The sequence below is a fragment of the Lathyrus oleraceus genome, chromosome 1, assembly GCF_024323335.1.
Source record: "Lathyrus oleraceus cultivar Zhongwan6 chromosome 1, CAAS_Psat_ZW6_1.0, whole genome shotgun sequence".
In the NCBI taxonomy this organism is placed as follows: Eukaryota; Viridiplantae; Streptophyta; class Magnoliopsida; order Fabales; family Fabaceae; genus Lathyrus; species Lathyrus oleraceus.
In genome coordinates this window covers 74,248,724-74,276,463 of record NC_066579.1, presented here as the reverse complement: position 1 = coordinate 74,276,463, position 27,740 = coordinate 74,248,724, and the positions used below count along the sequence as shown (strand labels likewise).

Genomic DNA, 27,740 nt, shown 5'->3' with positions numbered 1-27,740 from the left:
CTTTGTTCACTGTCTTTCCATTTTTGCAGTTATATATATATATATATATATATATATATATATATATATATATATATATATATATATATATATTTGGCAATATTTTGTTTAGTTTTCACTCTTCGTTCACAATCATAAGCACATACCATCACTCATGCAGATCTACGTCACCAGATCCTATTGATAACAGTTATGCTATGACTCGCTTTGACTTTGAAAATCCAATCTTTCAAGCTGAAGAAGAGGGTGATGAAGACTGTGAACTCCCTGAAGAACTTGCCAGGTTGTTAAAACAGGAAGAAGGGGTCATTCAACCGCATCGAGAGTCTACTGAAGTGATTAATCTCGGCACCGAGGACGTCAAGAGAGAGATCAAGATAGGGGTTGCTTTGGAAGATAATGTGAAGAAGGGGCTGATTGAATTGCTGCAAGAGTATGTTGACATCTTCGCTTGGTCTTATCCGGACATGCCAGGGCTTGACACAGACATTGTGGTACACCATTTGCCTCTCAAAGAGGATTGTCCTTCGGTCAAGCAGAAGCTCAGAAGAACAAGACCAAAGATGGCTGTCAAGATAAAGGAAGAAGTGCAAAAACAGTTAGATGCAGGGTTTCTAGCGGTTACAAATTATCCGCCATGGGTTACAAATATCGTTCCGGTACCTAAGAAGGATGGAAAGGTACGGATGTGTGTCGACTACCGGGATCTGAACAGAGCTAGTCCTAAAGATGATTTCCCATTACCTCACATCGACGTTTTGGTGGATAACACGGCTCAGTTCTCGGTATTCTCCTTCATGGATGGCTTTTCTGGCTATAATCAAATTAAGATGGCACCAGAAGACATGGAGAAGACAACTTTCATAACCCCATGGGGCACCTTCTGCTACAAGGTGATGCCGTTTGGTCTGAAAAATGCTAGGGCAACATATCAACGAGCTATGGTAACTCTTTTCCATGATATGATTCATCATGAAATCGAGGTTTATGTTGATGATATGATTGCCAAATCTCAGAAGGAAGAAGAACATCTGGTGAATTTGCAGAAACTGTTTGAGCGTTTGAGGAAATTCAAGCTGAGGCTTAATTCGAACAAGTGTACTTTCGGGGTGAGATCTGGAAAATTGCTGGGTTTTATTTTTAGTGAAAAAGGGATTGAGGTGGATCCGGCCAAAGTGAAAGCGATACAAGAAATGCCTGAGCCAAGAACAGAAAAACAAGTTCGTGGTTTCTTAGGAAGGTTGAACTACATTGCAAGGTTCATCTCTCACCTAACAGCCACGTGTGAGCCAATATTCAAATTGTTGAGAAAAGATCAGGCCATCAGGTGGAATGATGATTGCCAAAGGGCTTTCGAGAAGATAAAAGAGTATTTGCAGAATCCTTCAATCATTATGCCTCCAGTCCCAAGGAGACCGCTGATTATGTATTTGACAGTACTTGATAATTCCATGGGTTGTATTCTCGGTCAACACGACAAGACAGGTAGGAAAGAGCATGCCATCTACTACCTGAGTAAAAAATTCACAGATTACGAGTCGAGATACTCAATGCTTGAAAAGACATGTTGTGCACTTGTATGGGCTGCTAAGCGATTGAGACAATACATGCTGACTCACACAACCTTACTGATCTCCAAAATGGATCCAGTCAAGTATATATTTGAGAAGCCAGCTCTCACCGGAAGGGTTGCTCGTTGGAAAATGGTACTGACAGAGTACGACATCCAGTATACATCCCAGAAAGCCATCAAAGGGAGTATTCTGTCAGACTATCTTGCTCAGCAGCCGATTGACGATTATGAGCCGATGAAGTTTGATTTTCCAAACAAAGACATCATGTTCCTCAAGATGAAAGACTGTGAAGAGCTAATTATTGAGGAGGGACCTGATCCAGATGAAAAGTGGACTTTAATGTTTGATGGGGTTGTCAATTCCAAAGGAAGTGGAATTGGTGCTGTCATTACCACTCCGAAAGGTGCCCACATGCCTTTCACCGCTCGTCTGACTTTTGAGTGAATGAAGCTGAGTATGAAGCCTGTATCTTGGGTATTGAAGCTGACTTCTCGGTCAGCTTCACCCAAATCAAAGGGATTGAACAAGCCAATCACTTTTATCCGACAGCAGGAGATGAGAGGCTTGAAGACATAACGACAGTAGTGGAATTAAAATCAATAGGACTTTTTCTGCATAGCTTTCTCTTTGTTTTCTTGACAATTTCCTCTTACTAGGATTTATGTCTCCTTGTACACGAATTGCCTGTTTATAGGCCCTCTTTCAAAATCAATACAATTTTATTTCCAAAAAGATGCTTTTGTTTTATTTTTTCTGTTTTGTTTGCGTAAACGTCCATTGATTTAATTTGAATTAATATATGCATTTGAATATGATCGATGTTTATCAAAAATACATACATAAAATAGCAATAGCAATTACTAAAAGACTTCAGGATCGAGGAGAATGTCTAACCAGGCTTTCCAACAAGTCCGGTTACAAATCCTTTCCCCAACCGGCTACTTCCCAGAAGAGGTTGGCATTACTAGACGGACTGGTCATCTCTTCCATCCCCAGCCAGGCTCTGTTGAATGCTTCCATCGTCAGACAGAAATCAAGTATCCCTAGCTAAGAAAGGGTCATCAATACAAATATCTCAGACCAGAAGACTGAGATTTATTTCCCCAGTAGAGTCCCCTGGAAGAACTTTTTCAGACGCATTATTCATTCATGCATCATATCACATCACATACACGCATACGATGTTCGCATTTATTTTCAAAAGCATAAAACATCTCATGCATCATGACATGGCATGAAGCTAACTTTATTTTTCAGGTTAATTATCCTCCTGATACAGTCAAAATGAAGAGCCATTCAGACGGACAGATCTTTATCAATTACATTCAAGAATCAGATACATTTTTCAGATATACTCCATGTCAACATTCATTCTGACATCCTCCTAACGATGGCATCTATAAGCCCATCCCAGATATTCATTGCAAATACAACATATACAAATACTATCAGATATAGCCTAGCGTACGGTTCATTCTGATTCAGCTCAACATATGATGCCTTCAACTCGGATACGATCTAACGATCCATTCTGACCTTCAACTACTCCAATACGGTCTAACGTACGACCCATTTGGATCTTCAGCTCGGATACAGCCTAACGTACAGTTCATTCTGATTCAGTCCAACATATGATTCCATCAACTATTTCAAGACGGTCTAGCGTACGACCCATTTGGATGTTCATCTCCTCAGATGCTACCTAGCGTACGGTACATTCTGACGTGTAGTCTAGCGTACGACTACCCCTTTCATCATCAGACACAGCCTAACGGATGGCTCATCCTGCAACTCCAATACGGTCTAGCATACGACCCATTTGGATCTTCAACTCAGATACGATCTAGCGTCTGATCCATTCTGATGCTACCTTTGTCAGATACAGCCTGGCATACGGCTCATTCTGCAACTCAGATACGATCTAGCATACGATCCGGTCTGATCTTCTATCCACAGTGAAATCACCCGCTTAATGGAGGACTCATTTGGTTATTCAGATACGATCTAGCGTACGATCCATTCTGATCTTTACCTCTCCAGAGGCAGCCTAATAGACGTTTCATTCTGCAATTCAGATACGATCTAGCGTATAATCCAGTTTGATCCCTTATCCCTAGCAGCATATAGCACACTCTGACTCCCCAGCGAAGTCGACAGCCTAATGGATGACTCACTATACAGTCTAGCGTATGACCCGGCATGACACCCATGTTTTCAGATATCGTCTAATGTACGACGCACTCTGAAGCTCTCATCATCAAACTTCCTGGATGGCATCTTTAAGCCCATCTCCATCGGGAATAACTTCTGATTGACAAGTGCAAATTTTTGGGGCATTCTAGTGTTTAATATTCTTCCACCTCCAGACCACGAATGGCGTACATACCATTCTAACTCTCTCGGTTCAAGAATATTAAACAGGGGCAGCTGTCATACCCCAAAATTTGCCCGCTAATATTGCAAGACATTTTTAAAGGCACTCTAACTCATTTTTCAAGGCATTGATCCCAAAAGAACAAAGGCCCAGCTCACAGATGGCCAAATCCAGAAAATGGCCCAAACTGGCATGCTCGCTAGGCGAGCAGTTCCTTCACCTAGCGAACCCTTCGCTATACAGCTCGCCTAGCGAAACCTGCGAATAACAGAAAATTCTGGGCTTCATTCTGAGCCCATTAGGTCACAAAAAGAGTATTATAAATACCCCAACTTCAGTCAGAAAGGGGAGAAAGAAAGGAGAACGAAAACGGAGCAAGGAGAACCCTAGTAAACAAACCCTAAGACTCACGGGAAGCAAACCCTGAAGGAACTCGGCGGCATCAAGGTTTACCTCTGCCCAATTCAATCCGATTTGCCGATTCAAAGTCGCAACTCAATTGCAAACAGGTTTACATTGCTATTACTGCCTTGTGTTCTTAATTTGCATATGGCATTGTGATTAAATTTATGAAAATATCTTAAGTTTGGCATGTGAATTTTAGTGTGTACCTGAATACCTTAAATGATTAACCATATAATTGCTGTAATGAAAGCCATAAGGCATAAAATTGGTTGAAATTGTACTGATATCAAAACCAGAATCTGCAGTCGCTCGCTAGCACATCGCTAAGCGAGCATGCAGCGAGTATTCGCTAAGCCTTCGCTAGGCGAGGCAGGAGCGAACGTAACAGTAGCCGACTTTTCTGTTCTGACTTTTCACTCATGTTTTATCCTAGCCATGCATCATTTACCCGACCCTATTTACTGTTGTGATCTTTGTTTTGTGGTGTAATCCTCGATTGCACCCTGATTTGGTGTTCTGACATGTTTTGTTGAGTTTTGTAAAGGTTCACATATCCCAGGAAAAGATTGCTTGTTAGGTATTCCACTTTATTTGTGGGATACCCTTGTGGAGATTCACCCTGAATTACTCAATTGATTTTAATGTATTAATTTTATGGCAAAGATCCCCCCTAAATTGCTTAATTGATCTTAATGTATTAATTTTAATGTGGGGATTCCTCCTAATTACCTAATTGATTGTAAAATACGGCCTTTGAATATGTGATCTTGGACCTCTCTTTGTTGCCTTACGATATTACGGTATTACGGTCATGTCCCGCGAATGTGGGGATACACTTAGCCAAGACCCTTCGGTTAAATCATCATGTCCCTATAAAATAAATCATAGTCCCTCGGATGTTGCCTACGAATATATGATTTCGGCCCTCGATGACCCTTCGACGTAGCCTACGGTTAAATGATGATCGTCCCTTCGAATGCTAAGGTATCCTTACAAATGTTGCCTTCAATGACCAATCGATGACCCTACGATGTCCCTTTTACATCCAAAGGATAAAACTACTTACTTCTCAATAGTAAGGACAGTTTTACCCTCATAAGGATAGGAAATGCCCATAAAGACCTTGGGTAGGTATAACTCTTAATTGCTGGCTCACAACCTAAAACATTTTTCACACCTTACACTTTGCAAATACTAGAAAATCACCACTTGGTATACATTCGTACTAGAATCATTGCCAAGTTATATTTTTCTAAACAACTTTCAAAATTAAACGAGATAAACACTTTGTATACATTCGTACAAGAATCATTACAAAGTTAAACTCTCTTTCCAAAACATTTTTTTAGCAATTCACAAACACTTTTTCAGACAAACATAAGTGATCGAGCAATTAAGAGCCCATGGATAACCATGGATACAAAGGGTGCTAACACCTTCCCTTTGTATAATGTACCTCCCGAACCCAAAATCTAATTAAGGTCTTTCCTGTTCTTTTCCACCTTTCCTTATTGGATAAAAGAAAAGTCGGTGGCGACTCTTGCTATCCGCGACATTGCGATTAAAAGCAAAACACACAAAGTCAGTTCACCGTATGACAGAACTGGCGACTCTGCTGGGGATGCTTAAAAAGAGAGGTTACCTTAAAAACAAGATCACTTATTCAAATTGTCTGATTTACTTTTAAGGGATTGCTTGGGTATTTTATGCTTGAGTGAAAGATCCTACACCCGGATCTAGTGTACCTTAGGTAAGCAGCAATAGATCATCGCGACTATCCGGCGTATACTGGAATGGTTAAAATGATGGCTACGGTTAATGTGACACTTTGGATGTCCTGATGTTCCTCATGTTTACTTGAGGAAAAATTTGGCTTCCGCGTGGTGTCATCAAAGCATTAACCAGACCTTTAGAACCCTAATTGACTCATCCTAGCCATTAGAAAGTAGTGAGATAACTGACTTCGGTTCCGACTGGGGTTGGTTGAGACTCGATACTACACTCTTTGAGATTGGACTTTAGGGAAGCTTCGGTCAACCACTTGGTGTTGCACTGAAGTGGACTTAAAGGAAGGTCGATGATTTGAGATCCTTCTAGAACCCGGTTACTATTCTAGGACAGGTTGAACCAACCAAACTTCAGTGGGGAGGGTACGTACCTATGGAACTCATGCAAGCCTTTAAACTTAGGAATGATGGTTGTGTGACTTGCTTGTGCTTGTTATTTACTTAACACCATAACATCATAACATCATAACATCATAACATCATGACATCATGGCATTGTACTAACCATTTCAAGGACTTTAAACATTGAAAACATTTCATACATTGCATAGCATGACATAACATTGCATAACAGGTACTCTAAAGGGATCAAAGTTCTCACGGTTTTCCTCCAAACAGAAAAATGGACCTCGAACAAGCTGTCAAAGATCTCCAGGCTCAGAATGCTCAATTCCAGGAAATGATCTTGAACTTATCCAAGGGGCAGGAAGAACTGAAGGCTCTCTTGCTCGAGAAGAAAAAAGACAAGAAACCTGTGAGGTACATCAACCCAGGAAGAAGGCTCAAAGGACAGGCTGCAGGAGTCAAGATTAGAATTCCGAAGGATCAAGAAGAGGGGACAGGTTCAGAAGATGAGAATGCTGATCCTTTCAACCCTGAGGACGAAGATGAAGATTATGAGAATGAACATTACTCTCCAAGAGATGATAAGTACAAGTTGCTGGAAGAACGTATGCTAGCTATGGAAGGTCAGAGGGCGCCCGGTCTGGATTTCGAAAGCCTAGGTCTGGTCTCTGGTGTGGTCATTCCCCGCAAATTCAAGGTCCCCGCTTTCACTAAGTATGATGGGGCATCTTGTCCTCAGACGCATCTGAGAGCTTATATGAGAAAGATTCAGCCGTATACCACCAATAGGAAACTATGGATCCATTTCTTCCAAGAGAGTCTGTCTGGCACACAGTTAGAATGGTATTATCAGCTCGAGAGCTCTGACATCCGCACCTGGACTGATTTAGCGACAACTTTCTACAAGCACTACCAGTATAACTCTGAACTAGCGCCTACCCGGCTACAGTTGCAGAATATGACTATGGGATCTAAAGAAAGCTTCAAAGAATATGCTCAAAAATGGAGAGATTTGGCTGGCAGAGTCAAACCCCCCATGACTGATCGAGAATTAGTGGACATGTTCATGAGCACACTGACCGGCCCATTCTACAGCCATCTATTGAGAAGTTCCTCATCGGGTTTCACTGAACTTATATTAACTGGTGAACATGTTGAAAGCGGAATTCGAAGTGGAAAGATACAGGCGACTACCTCTGATCCTCCGGAGACTCCTGATGTCATCACTGCTCCTCTGCCAAATCATGACGAGACTGTCAATGCTGTGGAAGATACTGATAACGATTATGACCTGGATAGCTGGATTTTCCTAACAATTGGTGACGGACTCAATAATTGGAAAGCTGAAGACACTATCCTGATTTCCTTTAGTCAGGAGTAATTGTTATTGCTATTTTAGCATTTTAAAGCATTGTGTCTATACCCGGGGCACAATAGCTAATTTTTTAAGGGTTTTGTCATTTTCATAAGCATATTCACATTCAATAAATCAATGGACTTTTTGCATTCAAATATTGCGCTCTTTATCTTTCCTGTCATTTTTCAAACAAGCTATGTTTTCTTGCACACACTCACGTAACAATTTGCCGATCCATATCCACTCTGGATCCTATTGATAGTAATTCTGCTACTGTTCATTATGACTTTGAAAATCCGATCTACCAAACCGAGGATGGAAGTGAGGAAGATTGTGAAGTACCTGAGAACTTGCCAGACTACTGCAAGAAGAAAAGACTATTCAGCCGCATGAGGCATCGATCGAAATTGTGAATCGGGACCACGTCGCCCGATTTAGCTCCCATTTGACCGCTACTTGCAAATCCATCTTCAAATTACTGAGACAAAATCAAGAAGTATCTCCAAGAACCTCCAATTCTGATACCACCAGTTGAAGGAAAACCTCTAATCATGCATTTGACCGTGTTAGAAAATTCAATAGGGTGTGCTGGGGCAACATGACGAGTCTGGTCGAAAAGAGCATGCAATATACTACCTTAGCAAAAGGTACCGACTGTGAAACAAGATACTCACAGCTCGAGAAAGCTTGCTGTGCTTTGGCTTGGGCTGCTCGCCGACTAAGACAGTATATGTTGAATCATACCACTTTATTGATTTCTAAGATGGATCTTATCAAATATACATTTGGAAAACCTGCTCTCTCCAATTTGAACAACAAAATGATTACTGAACTCTGCACGCAGTTCAAAATAAAACACCATAACTCTTCTCTGTACCAGCCAAAGATGAATGGCGCCATGGAGGTTGCTAATAAGATGATCATACAAAAGATGACAGTAACATACAAAGACTGGCATGAGATGTTACCCTTTGCTCTTCATGGTTATCGCACTTCAGTGCGCACTTCGACAGGAGGCAACTCCTTTCTCTTTGGTCTACGGAATGGAAGCTATTTTACCAGCAGAAGCTCAGATTCCCTCTCTAAGAATTATGAAAGATGCAGGCTTAGATGAGGATGAATGGATTCAGACTCGACTCGATCAGATAAATTTGATTGATGAAAAGAGACTTGCGGCTGTTTGTCATGGGCAGATATATCAGAAGCGCATGACCCAGGCATTTAACAAAAGGGTCAAGAGACGGGTGTATCAAATCGGCGACTTGGTGATCAAGCGTATCATTATACCACAAAGTGATCCCAGGGGCAAATGGACTCCCACATACGAAGGGCCATTTGTAGTTAAGAAGGTATTCTCTGGCGGAGCCATGATACTTGCTACAATGGATGGCGAAGACTTCCCGCATCCCGTGAACACGGACATAGTTAAAAAATACTACGCATGTACACCCGGCAAGTCGAAAACCTGAAAAGGCGGCTTGGGCAAAAAAAAAGGGCATCCTGGTGGACTGAAAACCTGAAAAGGCGGTCCAGGCAAAAATTAGGGATCAAAGCGTATGACTATGTCCCGTTCTCGGTCAGCTTCACCCAAATCAAAGGGATTGAACAAGCCAATCACTTTTATCCGACAGCAGGAGATGAGAGGCTTGAAGACATAACGACAGTAGTGGAATTAAAATCAATAGGACTTTTTCTGCATAGCTTTCTCTTTGTTTTCTTGACAATTTCCTCTTACTAGGATTTATGTCTCCTTGTACACGAATTGCCTGTTTATAGGCCCTCTTTCAAAATCAATACAATTTTATTTCCAAAAAGATGCTTTTGTTTTATTTTTTCTGTTTTGTTTGCGTAAACGTCCATTGATTTAATTTGAATTAATATATGCATTTGAATATGATCGATGTTTATCAAAAATACATACATAAAATAGCAATAGCAATTACTAAAAGACTTCAGGATCGAGGAGAATGTCTAACCAGGCTTTCCAACAAGTCCGGTTACAAATCCTTTCCCCAACCGGCTACTTCCCAGAAGAGGTTGGCATTACTAGACGGACTGGTCATCTCTTCCATCCCCAGCCAGGCTCTGTTGAATGCTTCCATCGTCAGACAGAAATCAAGTATCCCTAGCTAAGAAAGGGTCATCAATACAAATATCTCAGACCAGAAGACTGAGATTTATTTCCCCAGTAGAGTCCCCTGGAAGAACTTTTTCAGACGCATTATTCATTCATGCATCATATCACATCACATACACGCATACGATGTTCGCATTTATTTTCAAAAGCATAAAACATCTCATGCATCATGACATGGCATGAAGCTAACTTTATTTTTCAGGTTAATTATCCTCCTGATACAGTCAAAATGAAGAGCCATTCAGACGGACAGATCTTTATCAATTACATTCAAGAATCAGATACATTTTTCAGATATACTCCATGTCAACATTCATTCTGACATCCTCCTAACGATGGCATCTATAAGCCCATCCCAGATATTCATTGCAAATACAACATATACAAATACTATCAGATATAGCCTAGCGTACGGTTCATTCTGATTCAGCTCAACATATGATGCCTTCAACTCGGATACGATCTAACGATCCATTCTGACCTTCAACTACTCCAATACGGTCTAACGTACGACCCATTTGGATCTTCAGCTCGGATACAGCCTAACGTACAGTTCATTCTGATTCAGTCCAACATATGATTCCATCAACTATTTCAAGACGGTCTAGCGTACGACCCATTTGGATGTTCATCTCCTCAGATGCTACCTAGCGTACGGTACATTCTGACGTGTAGTCTAGCGTACGACTACCCCTTTCATCATCAGACACAGCCTAACGGATGGCTCATCCTGCAACTCCAATACGGTCTAGCATACGACCCATTTGGATCTTCAACTCAGATACGATCTAGCGTCTGATCCATTCTGATGCTACCTTCGTCAGATACAGCCTGGCATACGGCTCATTCTGCAACTCAGATACGATCTAGCATACGATCCGGTCTGATCTTCTATCCACAGTGAAATCACCCGCTTAATGGAGGACTCATTTGGTTATTCAGATACGATCTAGCGTACGATCCATTCTGATCTTTACCTCTCCAGAGGCAGCCTAATAGACGTTTCATTCTGCAATTCAGATACGATCTAGCGTATAATCCAGTCTGATCCCTTATCCCTAGCAGCATATAGCACACTCTGACTCCCCAGCGAAGTCGACAGCCTAATGGATGACTCACTATACAGTCTAGCGTATGACCCGGCATGACACCCATGTTTTCAGATATCGTCTAATGTACGACGCACTCTGAAGCTCTCATCATCAAACTTCCTGGATGGCATCTTTAAGCCCATCTCCATCGGGAATAACTTCTGATTGACAAGTGCAAATTTTTGGGGCATTCTAGTGTTTAATATTCTTCCACCTCCAGACCACGAATGGCGTACATACCATTCTAACTCTCTCGGTTCAAGAATATTAAACAGGGGCAGCTGTCATACCCCAAAATTTGCCCGCTAATATTGCAGCTGTCTAAGGTTACTTCGTAAAGCTAAGGTGAATAATGTTTGATTGTTTGGGGGAAAGCTAAAAACTAAACTAAGATCTAGATTAAATATTAATAAAGCGGATATCGGTATGTAGTTCGTCGTAATTAGGGAATCAATCCTTTGTCGGTCTCTCGGTTTTAAAATAAATCTTTTCAGTTGACTTTATTGATTAAAAGTTTTATCTCAAACTCTCGCTCTGTTGAATAAACCATGATTTTATGTTAATGTAGATGTCACTTATAATTAGGTCAAAAAACCATTTTTTGAAAGCAATACAGTCCATAGAAACTCTTTTCAAGAAAACACTGACCGTTTAAACACCCTTATCTCAAACTCTCGCTCTGTTGACTTAGGTTATATAATTAAATTCGAATGCTTAACTCTCGTCCTCACATTCAATCTTTAAAAATACTTTTTGGAAAAGATCGGAATTTAATTAATTCTAAAACTTGCTCTCGCCCTGATCTAGAATTAATGTCTAATTTACACTGTCCAGTTAAAACCTCAAACTCTCGCTCTATTGATTTTAACTTCTTTATGTCTTTTACTTTCGTAAAAACCTTTGTTATTAAACCTGTAAATTGAGACCGTAAAAAGAGTGATTTTAATTTTAAACTTAATTTAACCGACTTAGTCTTGATTCCTTATTCCGCTTACTTTACATACCGATATCTAAGCGAATTAGCCAGACATGCTAAACAAACTAAAATACTTATCATGCATAAACAGACTCATCCCAGGCAGATAATATAAATAAATAATAAAACAAAGCATTAAATAATAATTAAAGAACCTGAATGAGTTAAACAATAGTCTTGAACACTCCACCACAAGCCGGTAGGATTTGTTCTTGGATTCTTCAATTAAACAACAAATTAAAACGAAGGAAATAAAACTAGATTCTAACGTAAGGTTAGATCCGGTAAAAAGGTGCACAATAGTTTCCGGTGTAGAAACTATGGTGCGAAAAGAATTAACTAAATGCTAAAAAGGAAAAAGGAAAATAGAAATTGCAAGGGAGATAGTGTAGAACTCGTAAAAATAATAAAGAAACAATACTGCTTAAGTTGCTGGAAAAGAAAATGTGCAAAAGCGAAAACGGCAAAGGAAAAAATGTGGAAAAGCTTCGGAACCCTTTTTGGTTTTGCAAGTGGCTATTTATATATGCTTGAGTAACCGCTTCCGCTGCCAAAAAGGTCTTCAACGTGCATAAAAGTATGGCGTGGATATAGGGCTCAACACTCCCTCAACGCTCAACGTCTCTGAGGCGTTCCTTGCGCCAAAAATGTAGGGGAATGGTGTGACGTTCGTCACACCATGTGTGACGTCCGTCACAGGAGTGTGCAAGGCGTGACGCTCGTCACGCCCTCTGTGACGTCCGTCATATGCACGGCACCTGCGTTTTGTGCTTTGGGCTGGGCTTTGACATTTGGTTCATTTTCTCTCCTTTTTGCACCTCCTTTTCTTCCATTTTTACTTGTGCTTCAAAATAAGCCACCTGAGACAAATAGGAAGAAAATACCGCGTAATATCTAATAAAATGAAGTGAACTGAAATAAATAATAATAAAATTTAATTGAATTAAGTCCTAAAATATGATATAATTTCGTGTTATCAAACTCCCCCATACTTAGATCTTTGCTTGTCCTCAAGCAAAATTCAGTATAGAACTCGTTGAAGGTTTTAGCCAGATAAAATTTCAAAACACACATCAATTCGTAATAGGTTGCAAGTGGATTTAGTTTAGAAGCAACTTGAGTTTAATCTTGGCATCAACAACCACCGTCACAACCTAGATAACCCTGCCTTATGCAAATCAGTTCAAGTACACTATGATAGCTATCCTGGTTCCTTTACTCTTATTTCACCCGTTTTCATTCTAGCGAAATCACATTAAGCCCTTTATCTTTTCGCGCACATAGTGGAGCAACCGGTTAGTGATTATGATCCCCTTTTAGCTAGAAGTTCTGGTACATAAGTCGGATAACTTCGTTATTCATCCCATTGCAAATTGCGGGGGATCGAACCGTAGTTCGCCCTACCAAGTTCAGTACCAGAAACCTGCTGAACCAACTTGTAATGGATCTTTCATATTATGTTTTTTGTATGATCTGCAACCTTTAGATTAAGTGATCTGGTAAGGATCACCTAACTTAATTAGTGCATTTCCTGATATATATATATTTTTTATGTTACTTTGGGAATCATTCACTTATATTCATCGGCTCTCCACGTAGTTTGCTATTAAGATGGTGCTGACTTCTCGTATAAACTACTCGGGGTTACTATAAAACTAAAAGTTCAAGGGATTGGTATAATAGGTACTTACCCTGATCTAACATGTTGAGGTTCGTTTAGAGTGTTTGGCGGTAGTAGTCTTTGTCTTGATTCGTCTCAAGATCGATAAGATGAGCAACCTTTATACTTATTGGGTGTTGAATTTTTGTTGTGGCTCATGAAAATTTGAGGGAATAGATAATAGAAATTTTTTCATACTCGGGACTTAACTTAGAATAATAGATTTTTTTTTATTTTTTTTATTTTTTTTTATTTTTAAATAATAATAATAATTGAAATAGCAATGAAAAGAAAGGTACATACTTGAAGAAATGGAAATAGAAAGAACATGGTTTCCCCCTCATACTTAAATTAAACATTGTCCCCAATGTTTTAAGGAAATGAAATGCAATATGGAAAGGAAAAAGAAGCTACAACTAAGGCTGCCTTCCGCCTCTGGTTCTTGGGCCAGGTGATCTCTGACGTAAGTCTAAGTTGTCGAACCTGCTGAACAACTCAGTAAACCGCTGGTCGGTTATGGCATTCCTAGCATCCTGTTGTTGTTGCATTTGACGCATCATTTGCATCATCTCGACATTCTGTGCCTGCATACCATCAATAGAATCCATGATGTCGTCGTTGGTTGCAGGCCTTCTTCGTCGACGACGTTGGGAGGATGGGCCAGTTGCATTACCGGAAGGATTGAGCGGGACTGAATGTTGTGTAGGAGGATGATCACCTTGCTCCATATCGTCAAACTCGTCTGTGGGCGGGTTTGTTTGTGAAGGCTCGGTGGCTTCGGGAGCGTTTAGATCATAGAGGTGGCGGTCGGGGTTTGTGGCATCAGTTAGGGCGATATTTGGTAGAACAACGCTTGGGACTGCCTGGTTGTTCACCATAAGATAATATCCTCCGCCTACTCTGTTCTTAATCAGGCGGCTGGATCGACAGTAGCTGATATCCATAGATAGGGGAGGTAGAGATTCTAAAGTTTGGAGTTTATCCCCTAGGTTTAGGCCAAGTGCTATGGTGGTGATTAATCCACCAATTATAAAAGGTTGCCGGCCTCTAGCACATAAGGTGCGGATATGATGAAATAGAAAGGAGGCGGCGTTTACCTTAGTATCCGGTTCGAAGACGCATTGGAGGAAGAATAGCTCCTTTGAGTTGACCTTGCTGTTGTTTGGTCTTCCAAAAACTGTGTTTTGCAGAATGCGGATAAAGTACCGGATAGTTGGGTTATGTATATGGGAAAGAAGGAGCTCTTCCCAGTTGTAGGCATCTATACCGGAAATTTTCTTGAAAAGGTCGAAAATGTCAACTGTGTTCCAGTTTGAGTTTGGAGGGATTCTGGGGTGTACCTGACCTTCTATGGGAAATTGTAGCATGGTACTCAATTGGTTTTGGGTTAAGGAGTACTCGGTGTTAAACATACGGAACGTTGCGGTACCGGTTAAAAATTCGTCTTCACCGGCGGGAGTGGTGTAGTCGTATGAACTTAAGAATTCTAAGGTTAGGGATGGGTAGGTGGGTTGATTATGAGTGCAAAGGAAGGTTAAGTCGGCTAGGCGGAGCATCCATTCGATACCTTGGAGTAATCCTAATTGTTGTAAACAAGTTAAATCGGGATACCTGGTGGAAACGACGCCTCGCTGTTGGAAACGCTCGAATTGCTCCCTTTGATAATTTTCATCTTCGGATCGGAAGATGATATTTCCGAGATTCTGATTTCCTGCCATTGTGATGAATGAATTTTGAAGGAGTGATTTGGAAAGAAAAGAAATGTATTCAATAGGAGAGAATGGTTTGTGGTGAATGAAGGAAGGTTTCGTGGGTATTTATAGGAAAAGAATTTGGAAGTTGGAAAGGAGGTGGTTGAAAAGTGAATGAATGTGGGTAAATGTGAATAAATGGGGAAGGTAGAAAGTTGAAGGGGTGTAACGTTCGTCTCCAACGGCTCCTTAACGTTCACCTAGTTTGAAGGGCGTTACGCTCGTTACAGGGGTGTGACGGTCGTAACAGGCTCTTAGCGTGACGCCCGTGACAGAATGTGTGACGCTCGTCACTCTGTCTGTTTGGCTAATGTTCAGCTAGCGTCCTTCAGGTAAGTTATTATATATTATTATTTTTTTGGTTGTTTGCTACTGATTGATTTATTCTGCAATTTAATTTCTCCTGCATGCTTATTCTACTTTGTATAATAATAAGTCATAGGTAGCAACAGTAGAGAGCATAATAGCTATTGCATAATAAAATTAAATAAATAGCTTCAATAAAATGATCATAATGTAATATTGGAAAGAAGAACAAAAGAAATGCGAAAAGGAAACAAATGCGAACATGAATTCAAATAACATTAATGAATAATCTAGCTTAAAACTAAATAACTAAGAAAAACAAATAAATACTATCCATCTGCACGATCTCTGGCCGGAGGAGCAAAAGAGTTAACACGATGTAGCAACTCGTGAAACTGATCTGTCATACTGCTCATGTACCCTAGAACTTCGTGTCTCATGTCAGTAAATTCTTCTCTGAGGGCGTCTTGTTCTGACATCAAAGCTTCAATGGCGGTGTTATAATCAGTTCCGGGCATATGATGCCGGAGGTCGGATACTGCTGATTCTTCGGTCTGAACAGGCTGAGGAGGAGGGTCAATATCATAATAGCCAGATGGTGTCTGAGGGTCAGATTCAGCATAAGGGATCTGGTCATCATAAGTCTCATAGTCATCACAAATCTTATAGTCCTGGATGGATTCAGTGGATCTAGCAGGAGAGGGGGTTTCGTTCAGGTTGTAGAGCCAGTTATTGCGGTTATGAACACTAGTCCTAGGATCGGGCATGGTGAATAGGCAAAGAACTTGGTTATCAATAATAAGCTCAAACTCGTCAGACCCTAGGTTTGCTATAAACATAGTGTTGAAGAGGAAGGGTATACTCATAGTAGTAATGCCACAAAAAGGGCTTAGGTCAAGCATAGGCTGACGTAATCCAATAGCATTACCTATCATAGTTATCAAACCGCCTATTCGGATTGGTGCTCGCTCATCTTGGATAAGGTGGTCCAAATTAGCTAACATAAAAGTGGCACCGTTTACTGGACGGTTCTGGGAAGCACAAAATATGATGAAGAGTTCATCACGTGAAACTGAAGTATTGTTTGGCTTCTTCCCAAATAAAGTGTGGGTCAGGATCTTATGGAAATAGCGAAAGGCCGGGTTGTGTATGTTTCCAGAGAGAAACTCATGTTCCTCAGGCTCGTCATTTCCAGTCAGCTTACCCCAAAAGTGTTCAAGTTCTCTATATTCAAAAAGTTCTTCCTGGCTTACTGTGAATGTGTCAAAGGAGGTAGGAAAACCCAAAAGGTTGGTAAAGTCTCTAATATTAAATTGGTACTCCATGTTGAACATTCTGAACTGGATAAAACCTCTGCTAATTCCATTTCCATGGCTGGGTAGATAGATTATTGAGCTAAGGAATTCTAGTGTGAGTCTCCGGTAGGTGGTGAAATGTCTTAGGATAGGGGATGTCTCCCATCCTATCTGACTCAGCAAATATAGGACACTTTGTCTCAGTCCAAGGGCAGTCATAGCCCAATCATCAACATATAAACTAGGTAGCATCTCTCTAGTGGCTAGTTCTTCAAACTTTTGTTTCTGAGCCATCCCTCTGAATTTGATACCCATACGATCAATATGTCCCATCTGGTTAGTGTTAGCTAGAGAAAAGAAAACATGAGTTTTAGTCAGGATTTGGCCAAATGCCGAAAGAAGAAAAAAAAGTTTTTAATAAATTAAAATGAATTAGGAATGAATACTAAACAGAAATTAAAAGAATAATTAAGGAAGAAGTAGGAAGATAATAATAATAATATAAGGAAATAATAAAATAATTGTGGGTTGTCTCCCACTAAGCGCTTTGTTTAAATGTCGCAAGCTCGACAAAGAAACTGTTAAATATAATCTATTAATCCTGGAGGCATTTCGTCTAAGTGTAGGATTTGCGAATCTCCATTGGTTTCCGCATAGTGATAGTGTTTTAGACGTTGCCCGTTTACGGTGAACGGTTCTGTGGATTTGCCTTTAATTTCTATCGCTCCACTGGGAAAGATGTTAGTGATATGAAAAGGACCTGACCATCTGGATCGTAGTTTTCCCGGGAATAACTTTAGTCTAGAGTTAAATAAAAGGACTGCGTCGCCTTGCTTGAAGATTTTCCTTGATATACGCTTGTCATGCCATTGTTTTGTTCTTTCTTTATAGATTCTGGCATTTTCATAGGCGTCTCTTCTGAGTTCCTCTAATTCGTTTATGTCAAGGATTCTCTTTTCACCGGCGGCTTTATAGTTTAGATTCAGATTTCTAATAGCCCAATAGGCTTTATGTTCTAATTCTACGGGGAGGTGGCAGGATTTTCCATATATGAGCTTAAATGGGGTCGTCCCTATGGGGGTTTTATAAGCAGTTCGGTATGCCCACAAGGCTTCTGGTAATTTCAATGACCAATCTTTCCTTGAAGTGGCGACTGTTTTTTCTAGTATTTGCTTGATTTCTCTGTTAGATACTTCCACTTGTCCACTGGTCTGAGGGTGGTAAGGTGTCGCTATCCTATGTCTCACGCCATATTTAAACAATAATTTTTCGAGTACCTTGGATATAAAGTGCGATCCACCATCACTGACTACTATTCTTGGGATGCCAAATCTCGGAAATATTATATTCTTAAAGAGTCTAGTTACTACTCGGGTGTCATTTGTTGGAGAAGCTATAGCTTCGATCCATTTTGATACGTAGTCAACTGCCACGAGTATGTATTTGTTACCGAAAGAGGGTGGAAAAGGTCCCATGAAGTCTATTCCCCACACGTCGAAGATCTCTACTTCCAAAATACCTTTTTGTGGCATCTCGTCACGTCTAGATATGTTTCCTGTGCGTTGACATCTGTCACATTCCTTAATAGCCGCATGTACGTCCTTCCATATAGTTGGCCAATAAAAGCCGGCTTGTAGGATTTTAGAGCAGGTCTTGGATGTACTTGTGTGTCCACCATAAGGAGCGGAGTGGCAGTGTTGGATTATATTTTCCACCTCTTCTTCGGGTATACATCGACGGAAAATACCATCGGGGCCCCTTTTGAAAAGTAAGGGATCATCCCAGTAATAGTGTTTTATATCGTAGAAGAATCGTTTCTTCTGCTGGTAGGATAAAGTAGGTGGAACTATTCCGGCAGCTAAATAATTGACGAGATCAGCGTACCATGGTGTGACAAATATAGCTAAGGTGGTTTCTACTTGTTTGTCGGAGTTGTTCTCTTCCAAAGTAGCTATAAGTTTATCGTACGAGAAATCATCGTTAATTGAGGTTCTTTCCGGTTCAAGGTTCTCAAGTCTAGAGAGGTGGTCTGCTACTACGTTTTCAGTTCCTTTCTTGTCTTTGATTTCTAAATCGAACTCTTGTAGCAACAAGATCCATCTTAGGAGTCTAGGTTTAGCATCCTTTTTTGTTAAAAGGTACTTGATAGCAGCGTGATCAGTGTAAACTATTATTTTGGCTCCGACCAAGTAGGAACGAAATTTATCTAGCGCAAATACAACTGCTAGGAGTTCTTTCTCGGTAGTGGTGTAATTCATTTGCGCTTCATCTAGGGTTCTACTTGCGTAATATATAACGTGAAGCTTTTTATCCTTTCGTTGTCCTAAAACAGCACCTACAGCATAATCGCTGGCATCACACATTATTTCGAATGGTTCATTCCAGTCGGGTGTCTGCATTATGGGTGCGGAGATCAATGCTTGCTTAAGCGCTTGAAATGCTTTTAAACAGTTATCGTCGAATATGAAATCAGCATCTTTCATCAATAGTCCGGTTAAAGGTTTAGTTATCTTAGAGAAGTCTTTGATGAATCGTCGGTAAAAACCGGCGTGTCCTAAGAAGCTTCGTACTTCTCTCACGGTTCTTGGGGGTTGAAGGTTTTCGATTACCTCTATTTTGGCTTTGTCTACTTCAATTCCTCTGTTCGAGATGATGTGTCCTAAAACAATTCCTTCTTGTACCATAAAATGGCACTTCTCCCAGTTAAGTACTAAATTTACTTTTACACATCGCTCAAGAACTCTTTCTAGGTTTTCAAGGCATTCTTCAAAACTTTGTCCGTATACGGAAAAGTCATCCATAAATACTTCCATGATGTTTTCGAGAAAGTCGGCGAAAATTGCCATCATGCATCTTTGAAAGGTTGCGGGAGCATTACACAGGCCAAACAGCATTCGTCTATAAGCGAAGGTACCAAAAGGGCACGTAAACGTTGTCTTTTCTTGGTCATCAGGGTGAATTGGTATTTGAAAGAAGCCTGAATAACCGTCTAGATAACAGAAATGTGAATGTTTTGCTAATCGTTCTAACATCTGGTCAATGAATGGTAAAGGGAAATGATCTTTTCGGGTTGCTTTGTTTAGTTTCCTATAGTCAATGCACATTCTCCATCCCGATTCGATTCGTTTAGTTATAGTTTCCCCTTTTTCGTTTTCAATAACGGTTATGCCTCCTTTCTTTGGTACTACGTGTACAGGACTAACCCATTTGCTATCAGATATAGGATATATAATACCTGCTTCTAATAACTTGGTTATTTCCTTCTTTACTACCTCACTCAGGATCGGATTTAGTCTCCTCTGGTGTTCCCTAGAGGTTTTACAGTCTTCTTCTAGCATGATGCGGTGCATACAAATAGAAGGACTTATTCCTTTAAGATCGGTGATGTGGTAACCTAGTGCGGTTGGATACTTTCTTAAGATATGTAGGAGTTTTTCTGTTTCGAGTCTTCCTAGGTCTGCATTAACTATCACAGGTCGTTCAAGTTCTAAGTCTAGGAATTCATATCTCAGATTTTTGGGAAGTGTTTTCAGGTCAAGGGTTTGTTTGTTAAGACATTGCGTCGGGTCCGGTGTTATCGCTAAACATTGGTTAGATTTGTCTTTTAAAAGATAGTCTGATGATTTGTCTTCTCCTAGCTCTGCTTCTTTTATGCATTCATCGATGATATCCATGAAGTAACACGTATCTTCTATTGCAGGTGCTTTCAAGAATTGGGAAAGAATGAACTCAATTTTCTCTTCACCTACTTCGAAGGTGAGTCGTCCTCGTTTTACGTCTATGATTGCACCGACAGTTGCTAAAAACGGTCTTCCCAGTATAATGGGTGTAATATCATCTTCTCTAATGTCCATAATTGTAAAATCAGTTGGAATGTAGAATTGACCTATGCGTACGGGAACGTTTTCAAGAATTCCTACAGGATATTTGATGGAACGATCTGCTAGTTGCACAGACATTTTGGTTGGTCTTAATTCTCCCATTTCCAGTTTCTTACATATGGATAAAGGCATAACGCTAATTCCGGCTCCTAAATCGCATAAGGCTTTGTCGATGACAAATTTTCCTATGTGACAGGGTATAGAGAAACTACCCGGATCCTTGAGTTTAGGAGGCATGTTTTGGATTATAGCGCTACATTCGGCAGGGAGTGTAACGGTTTCGCTATCTTCAAGTTTCCTCTTATTAGAAAGAATTTCTTTTAAGAATTTAGCATAGGAGGGCATCTGCGTAATAACTTCGGTGAACGGAATTGTAACGTTTAATTGTTTAAGGAGATCAACAAATTTTCTAAATTGGCCCGCATCTTTGGTTTTAACAAGCCTTTAAGGGTAAGGGATAGGTGGTTTGTAAGGTGATGGAGGTACATAAGGTTCCTTCTTTTCTAGGGTTTCCTTATTACTCTCTTCCTTTTCCTTAGGTTCACTTTCCTCAGTTGATTTCTTAGGGTTTTGGTTTTCTATCCTTGGATCAGACGGTCCTTCCACTTCCGTTCCACTTCTTAATATAATTGCATGAGCGTGGCTTCTCGGATTAGGTTGGGGGTGTCCAGGGAATGTACCAGTTGGGGCAGCAGTAGGTGCTTGTTGTTGAGCTACTTGTGATATTTGTGTTTCCAGCATTTTGTTATGGGTAGCCAGGGCATCTACTTTGCTTGCTAGTTGTTTAAGTTGTTCGCCAGTGTGTACATTCTGGTTTAAGAAATCTTTATTGGTTTGTTGTTGGGAAGCTATAAAGTTTTCCATCATGATTTCCAAGTTGGATTTCCTAGGGGCGTTATTGTTAGGCATGGATGGGTTCGGTTTCTGATATCCCGGAGGTATAGCTGGGGCTTGATTTGGAGACTGTCCAGGTGCGTACAAAGCATTATTACTCTTATATGAAAAGTTTGGATGGTTCTTCCAATTTGAGTTATAGGTATTCGAGTAGGGGCTTCCTTGAGCATAGTTTACTTGCTCTGCTTGGATTCCTGTCAAGAGTTGACAATCCGTAGGAGTGTGACCTTGGATTCCACAGACCTCGCAATTCTGAGTTATAGCAACCACGGCGGTAGGAGGTGATACATTTAAACTTTCAATTTTCTGGACCAAAGCATCCACTTTTGCATTAACGTGATCAAGGTTACTTATCTCGTACATGCCAGTTTGCGTTTGAGGTTTTTCCACCATTGTTCGTTCGGTTCCCCACTGATAGTGGTTTTGGGCCATGCTTTCGATAAGCTGGTAAGCATCAGCATAAGGTTTGTTCATTAGTGCACCACCTGCAGCGGCGTCTATTGTTAACTTTGTGTTGTACAAGAGACCATTATAAAATGTGTGAATTACTAACCAGTCTTCCAAACCATGGTGTGGGCAAAGTCTCATCATGTCTTTGTATCTTTCCCATGCTTCGAAAAGAGACTCGTTGTCTTTCTGTTTAAATCCGTTTATCTGGGAAAAAACTTGATCGCTCGACTTTATGAGTCGAATTGGGGTACAAACTGCAAGTGCACAGTTCTATCGCGTAGTTTTAAAAGATATCGATCCCACAGGGACTTATGAATCGATATACCGTTATCTAAGGTTACTTCGTAAAGCTAAGGTGAATAATGTTTGATTGTTTGGGGGAAAGCTAAAAACTAAACTAAGATCTAGATTAAATATTAATAAAGCGGATATCGGTATGTAGTTCGTCGTAATTAGGGAATCAATCCTTTGTCGGAATGAAGAGCCATTCAGACGGACAGATCTTTATCAATTACATTCAAGAATCAGATACATTTTTCAGATATACTCCATGTCAACATTCATTCTGACATCCTCCTAACAATGGCATCTATAAGCCCATCCCAGATATTCATTGCAAATACAACATATACAAATACTATCAGATATAGCCTAGCGTACGGTTCATTCTGATTCAGCTCAACATATGATGCCTTCAACTCGGATACGATCTAACGATCCATTCTGACCTTCAACTACTCCAATACGGTCTAACGTACGACCCATTTGGATCTTCAGCTCGGATACAGCCTAACGTACAGTTCATTCTGATTCAGTCCAACATATGATTCCATCAACTATTTCAAGACGGTCTAGCGTACGACCCATTTGGATGTTCATCTCCTCAGATGCTACCTAGCGTACGGTACATTCTGACGTGTAGTCTAGCGTACGACTACCCCTTTCATCATCAGACACAGCCTAACGGATGGCTCATCCTGCAACTCCAATACGGTCTAGCATACGACCCATTTGGATCTTCAACTCAGATACGATCTAGCGTCTGATCCATTCTGATGCTACCTTCGTCAGATACAGCCTGGCATACGGCTCATTCTGCAACTCAGATACGATCTAGCATACGATCCGGTCTGATCTTCTATCCACAGTGAAATCACCCGCTTAATGGAGGACTCATTTGGTTATTCAGATACGATCTAGCGTACGATCCATTCTGATCTTTACCTCTCCAGAGGCAGCCTAATAGACGTTTCATTCTGCAATTCAGATACGATCTAGCGTATAATCCAGTCTGATCCCTTATCCCTAGCAGCATATAGCACACTCTGACTCCCCAGCGAAGTCGACAGCCTAATGGATGACTCACTATACAGTCTAGCGTATGACCCGGCATGACACCCATGTTTTCAGATATCGTCTAATGTACGACGCACTCTGAAGCTCTCATCATCAAACTTCCTGGATGGCATCTTTAAGCCCATCTCCATCGGGAATAACTTCTGATTGACAAGTGCAAATTTTTGGGGCATTCTAGTGTTTAATATTCTTCCACCTCCAGACCACGAATGGCGTACATACCATTCTAACTCTCTCGGTTCAAGAATATTAAACAGGGGCAACTGTCATACCCCAAAATTTGCCCGCTAATATTGCAAGACATTTTTAAAGGCACTCTAACTCATTTTTCAAGGCATTGATCCTAAAAGAACAAAGGCCCAGCTCACAAATGGCCAAATCCAGAAAATGGCCCAAACTGGCATGCTCGCTAGGCGAGCAGTTCCTTCGCCTAGCGAACCCTTCGCTATACAGCTCGCCTAGCGAAACCTGCGAATAACAGAAAATTCTGGGCTTCATTCTGAGCCCATTAGGTCACAAAAAGAGTATTATAAATACCCCAACTTCAGTCAGAAAGGGGAGAAAGAAAGGAGAACGAAAACGGAGCAAGGAGAACCCTAGTAAACAAACCCTAACACTCACGGGAAGCAAACCCTGAAGGAACTCGGCGGCATCAAGGTTTACCTCTGCCCAATTCAATCCGATTTGCCGATTCAAAGTCGCAACTCAATTGCAAACAGGTTTACATTGCTATTACTGCCTTGTGTTCTTAATTTGCATATGGCATTGTGATTAAATTTATGAAAATATCTTAAGTTTGGCATGTGAATTTTAGTGTGTACCTGAATACCTTAAATGATTAACCATATAATTGCTGTAATGAAAGCCATAAGGCATCAAATTGGTTGAAATTGTACTGATATCAAAACCAGAATCTGCAGCCGCTCGCTAGCACATCGCTAAGCGAGCATGCAGCGAGTATTCGCTAAGCCTTCGCTAGGCGAGGCAGGAGCGAACGTAACAGTAGCCGACTTTTCTGTTCTGACTTTTCACTCATGTTTTATCCTAGCCATGCATCATTTACCCGACCCTATTTACTGTTGTGATCTTTGTTTTGTGGTGTAATCCTCGATTGCACCCTGATTTGGTGTTCTGACATGTTTTGTTGAGTTTTGTAAAGGTTCACATATCCCAGGAAAAGATTGCTTGTTAGGTATTCCACTTTATTTGTGGGATACCCTTGTGGAGATTCACCCTGAATTACTCAATTGATTTTAATGTATTAATTTTATGGCAAAGATCCCCCCTAAATTGCTTAATTGATCTTAATGTATTAATTTTAATGTGGGGATTCCTCCTAATTACCTAATTGATTGTAAAATACGGCCTTTGAATATGTGATCTTGGACCTCTCTTTGTTGCCTTACGATATTACGGTATTACGGTCATGTCCCGCGAATATGGGGATACACTTAGCCAAGACCCTTCGGTTAAATCATCATGTCCCTATAAAATAAATCATAGTCCCTCGGATGTTGCCTACGAATATATGATTTCGGCCCTCGATGACCCTTCGACGTAGCCTACGGTTAAATGATGATCGTCCCTTCGAATGCTAAGGTATCCTTACAAATGTTGCCTTCAATGACCAATTGATGACCCTACGATGTCCCTTTTACATCCAAAGGATAAAACTACTTACTTCTCAATAGTAAGGACAGTTTTACCCTCATAAGGATAGGAAATGCCCATAAAGACCTTGGGTAGGTATAACTCTTAATTGCTGGCTCACAACCTAAAACATTTTTCACACCTTACACTTTGCAAATACTAGAAAATCACCACTTGGTATACATTCGTACTAGAATCATTGCCAAGTTATATTTTTCTAAACAGCTTTCAAAATTAAACGAGATAAACACTTTGTATACATTCGTACAAGAATCATTACAAAGTTAAACTCTCTTTCCAAAACATTTTTTTAGCAATTCACAAACACTTTTTCAGACAAACATAAGTGATCGAGCAATTAAGAGCCCATGGATAACCATGGATACAAAGGGTGCTAACACCTTCCCTTTGTATAATGTACCTCCCGAACCCAAAATCTAATTAAGGTCTTTCCTGTTCTTTTCCACCTTTCCTTATTGGATAAAAGAAAAGTCGGTGGCGACTCTTGCTATCCGCGACATTGCGATTAAAAGCAAAACACACAAAGTCAGTTCACCGTATGACAGCGGGTTATTACTGGATGACCATGGAATCTGATTATTTCAAATATGCTCGGAAGTGTCATAAATGCCAGATTTATGCTGATAAGGTGCATGTGCCGCCAAATCCTCTAAATGTGATGTCTTCGCCGTGGCCGTTTGCTATGTGGGGCATTGATATGATTGGAAAGATTGACCGACTGCTTCCAATGGGCATTTCTTCATCCTTGTTGCCATCGACTACTTCACCAAGTGGATCGAAGCAGCGTCATTTGCGAAGGTCACCAGACATGTGGTTGCCCGATTCATCAAGAAAGAAATAATTTGTCGTTATGGGATTCCCGAAAGAATCATTACTGATAATGGTTCTAATCTCAATAACAAAATGATGAAAGAGTTGTGCAAGAACTTCAACATTCAACATCACAACTCTTCCCCTTATCGTCCTAAGATGAACGGTGCTGTTGAGGCAGCAAATAAGAACATAAAGAAGATTGTGCAGAAGATGGTCGTTACGTACAGAGATTGGCATGAGATGCTACCCTTCGCCTTGCATGGGTACCGTACTTCAGTACATACATCGACCGAGGTAACCCCTTATTCCCTTGTGTATGGTATGGAAGCAATCCTACCTGTTGAAGTGGAGATTCCTTCTCTAAGAGTCATGTTGGATGTTAAGTTAGACGAAGCTGAATGGATTCAGACAAGGTTCAATGAGTTGAGTCTTATCGAAGAGAAGAGAATGACAGCCATTTGTCATGGGCAGTTGTATCAGAGTCGAATGAAGAGAGCCTTTGATCAGAAAGTGCATCCTCGATGCTTCCAAGTCGGAGATTTGGTGTTGAAAAGGATCCTTCCTCCTCAGACAGATCACAGGGGCAAGTGGACTCATAACTATGATGGACCGTATATTGTCACCAAGGTTTTTGATGGTGGAGCCTTAATGCTTGCAACTATGGATGGTGAAAACTTCACTTCCCCTGTGAACTCAGACGCAGTTAAAAAATACTTCGCATAAAATAGACCTGCTGGACGATAAAAAGAATAGTACAGGCAAAAAAATGGGCATCCCGGCGAACCAAGAAAATGAAAAAGGTTCGGGCAAAAGTTAGGGATTAAAAAATGAAAAGCTTGTACACCCGGGAAGTTGAAAACCTGAAAGGGCAACTTAGGCAAAAATGGGTATCCCGCTGGATTGAAAACCCGAAAGGGCGATCCAGGCAAAAGTTAGGGATTAAGCGAATGGTTGTGTTTTGAGTAGTTCTGAATATCATCTCGTGTCGATAACCGGAAACTTCCGAAGGATAGGAAACAGTCCAATCACCTTTTTCGGAAAGCTGATCATCTGGAGGATCTTGAAGACGAGCGAATCATAGCAGAATTGGAACCCGATAGAAATCCATTTCACACTGCCATTAGATTAATTTCTGCTTTTATCTGTTGTGCAATTACCTCTTTCCAAGGATTGCTTCCTGATGTAAATACCTATTCAGAGGCCACTCAATCAATAAAATCATGTTATTCAGTACATCTCTGTGTTCATTTTCATTTTACTGTTTTGTTTGCAAAAATGACGTCCGAATTTTTGATAAACATTGCATCATGAAACATAAGAGCTTTACAGGTACGTGCTTAATAAACATTGAAAATTGCTGTAAATTTTAAGTGCTTTGGATCGTCTATTCAGAACAGGTACACTAGGGGCATTTCCTTAAGGTCCCCATCAAATGATCGCGGATGTTTTTCCTCAGCAGTTAGAATTTGGTATCTTATCCCTGCAGAGCTGGTCCGAGCGTTGGATTCTTCAATCCCCAGCAGACTCTCACTGCTGTACTTCCCCAAGCATTTGTTTTAGATTATACATTCACCAGTAGAGTCGACAATGTCAGACTGTATATCCCCAGCGGAGTTG

General features: G+C 40.6%; 1 pseudogene; it reads left to right on the top strand.

The window, feature by feature from the left end:
* The first annotated feature begins 22,395 nt into the window (after positions 1-22,395).
* On the top strand, positions 22,396-22,495 carry LOC127116699 (uncharacterized; annotated as a pseudogene).
* Positions 22,496-27,740: the final 5,245 nt, after the last annotated feature.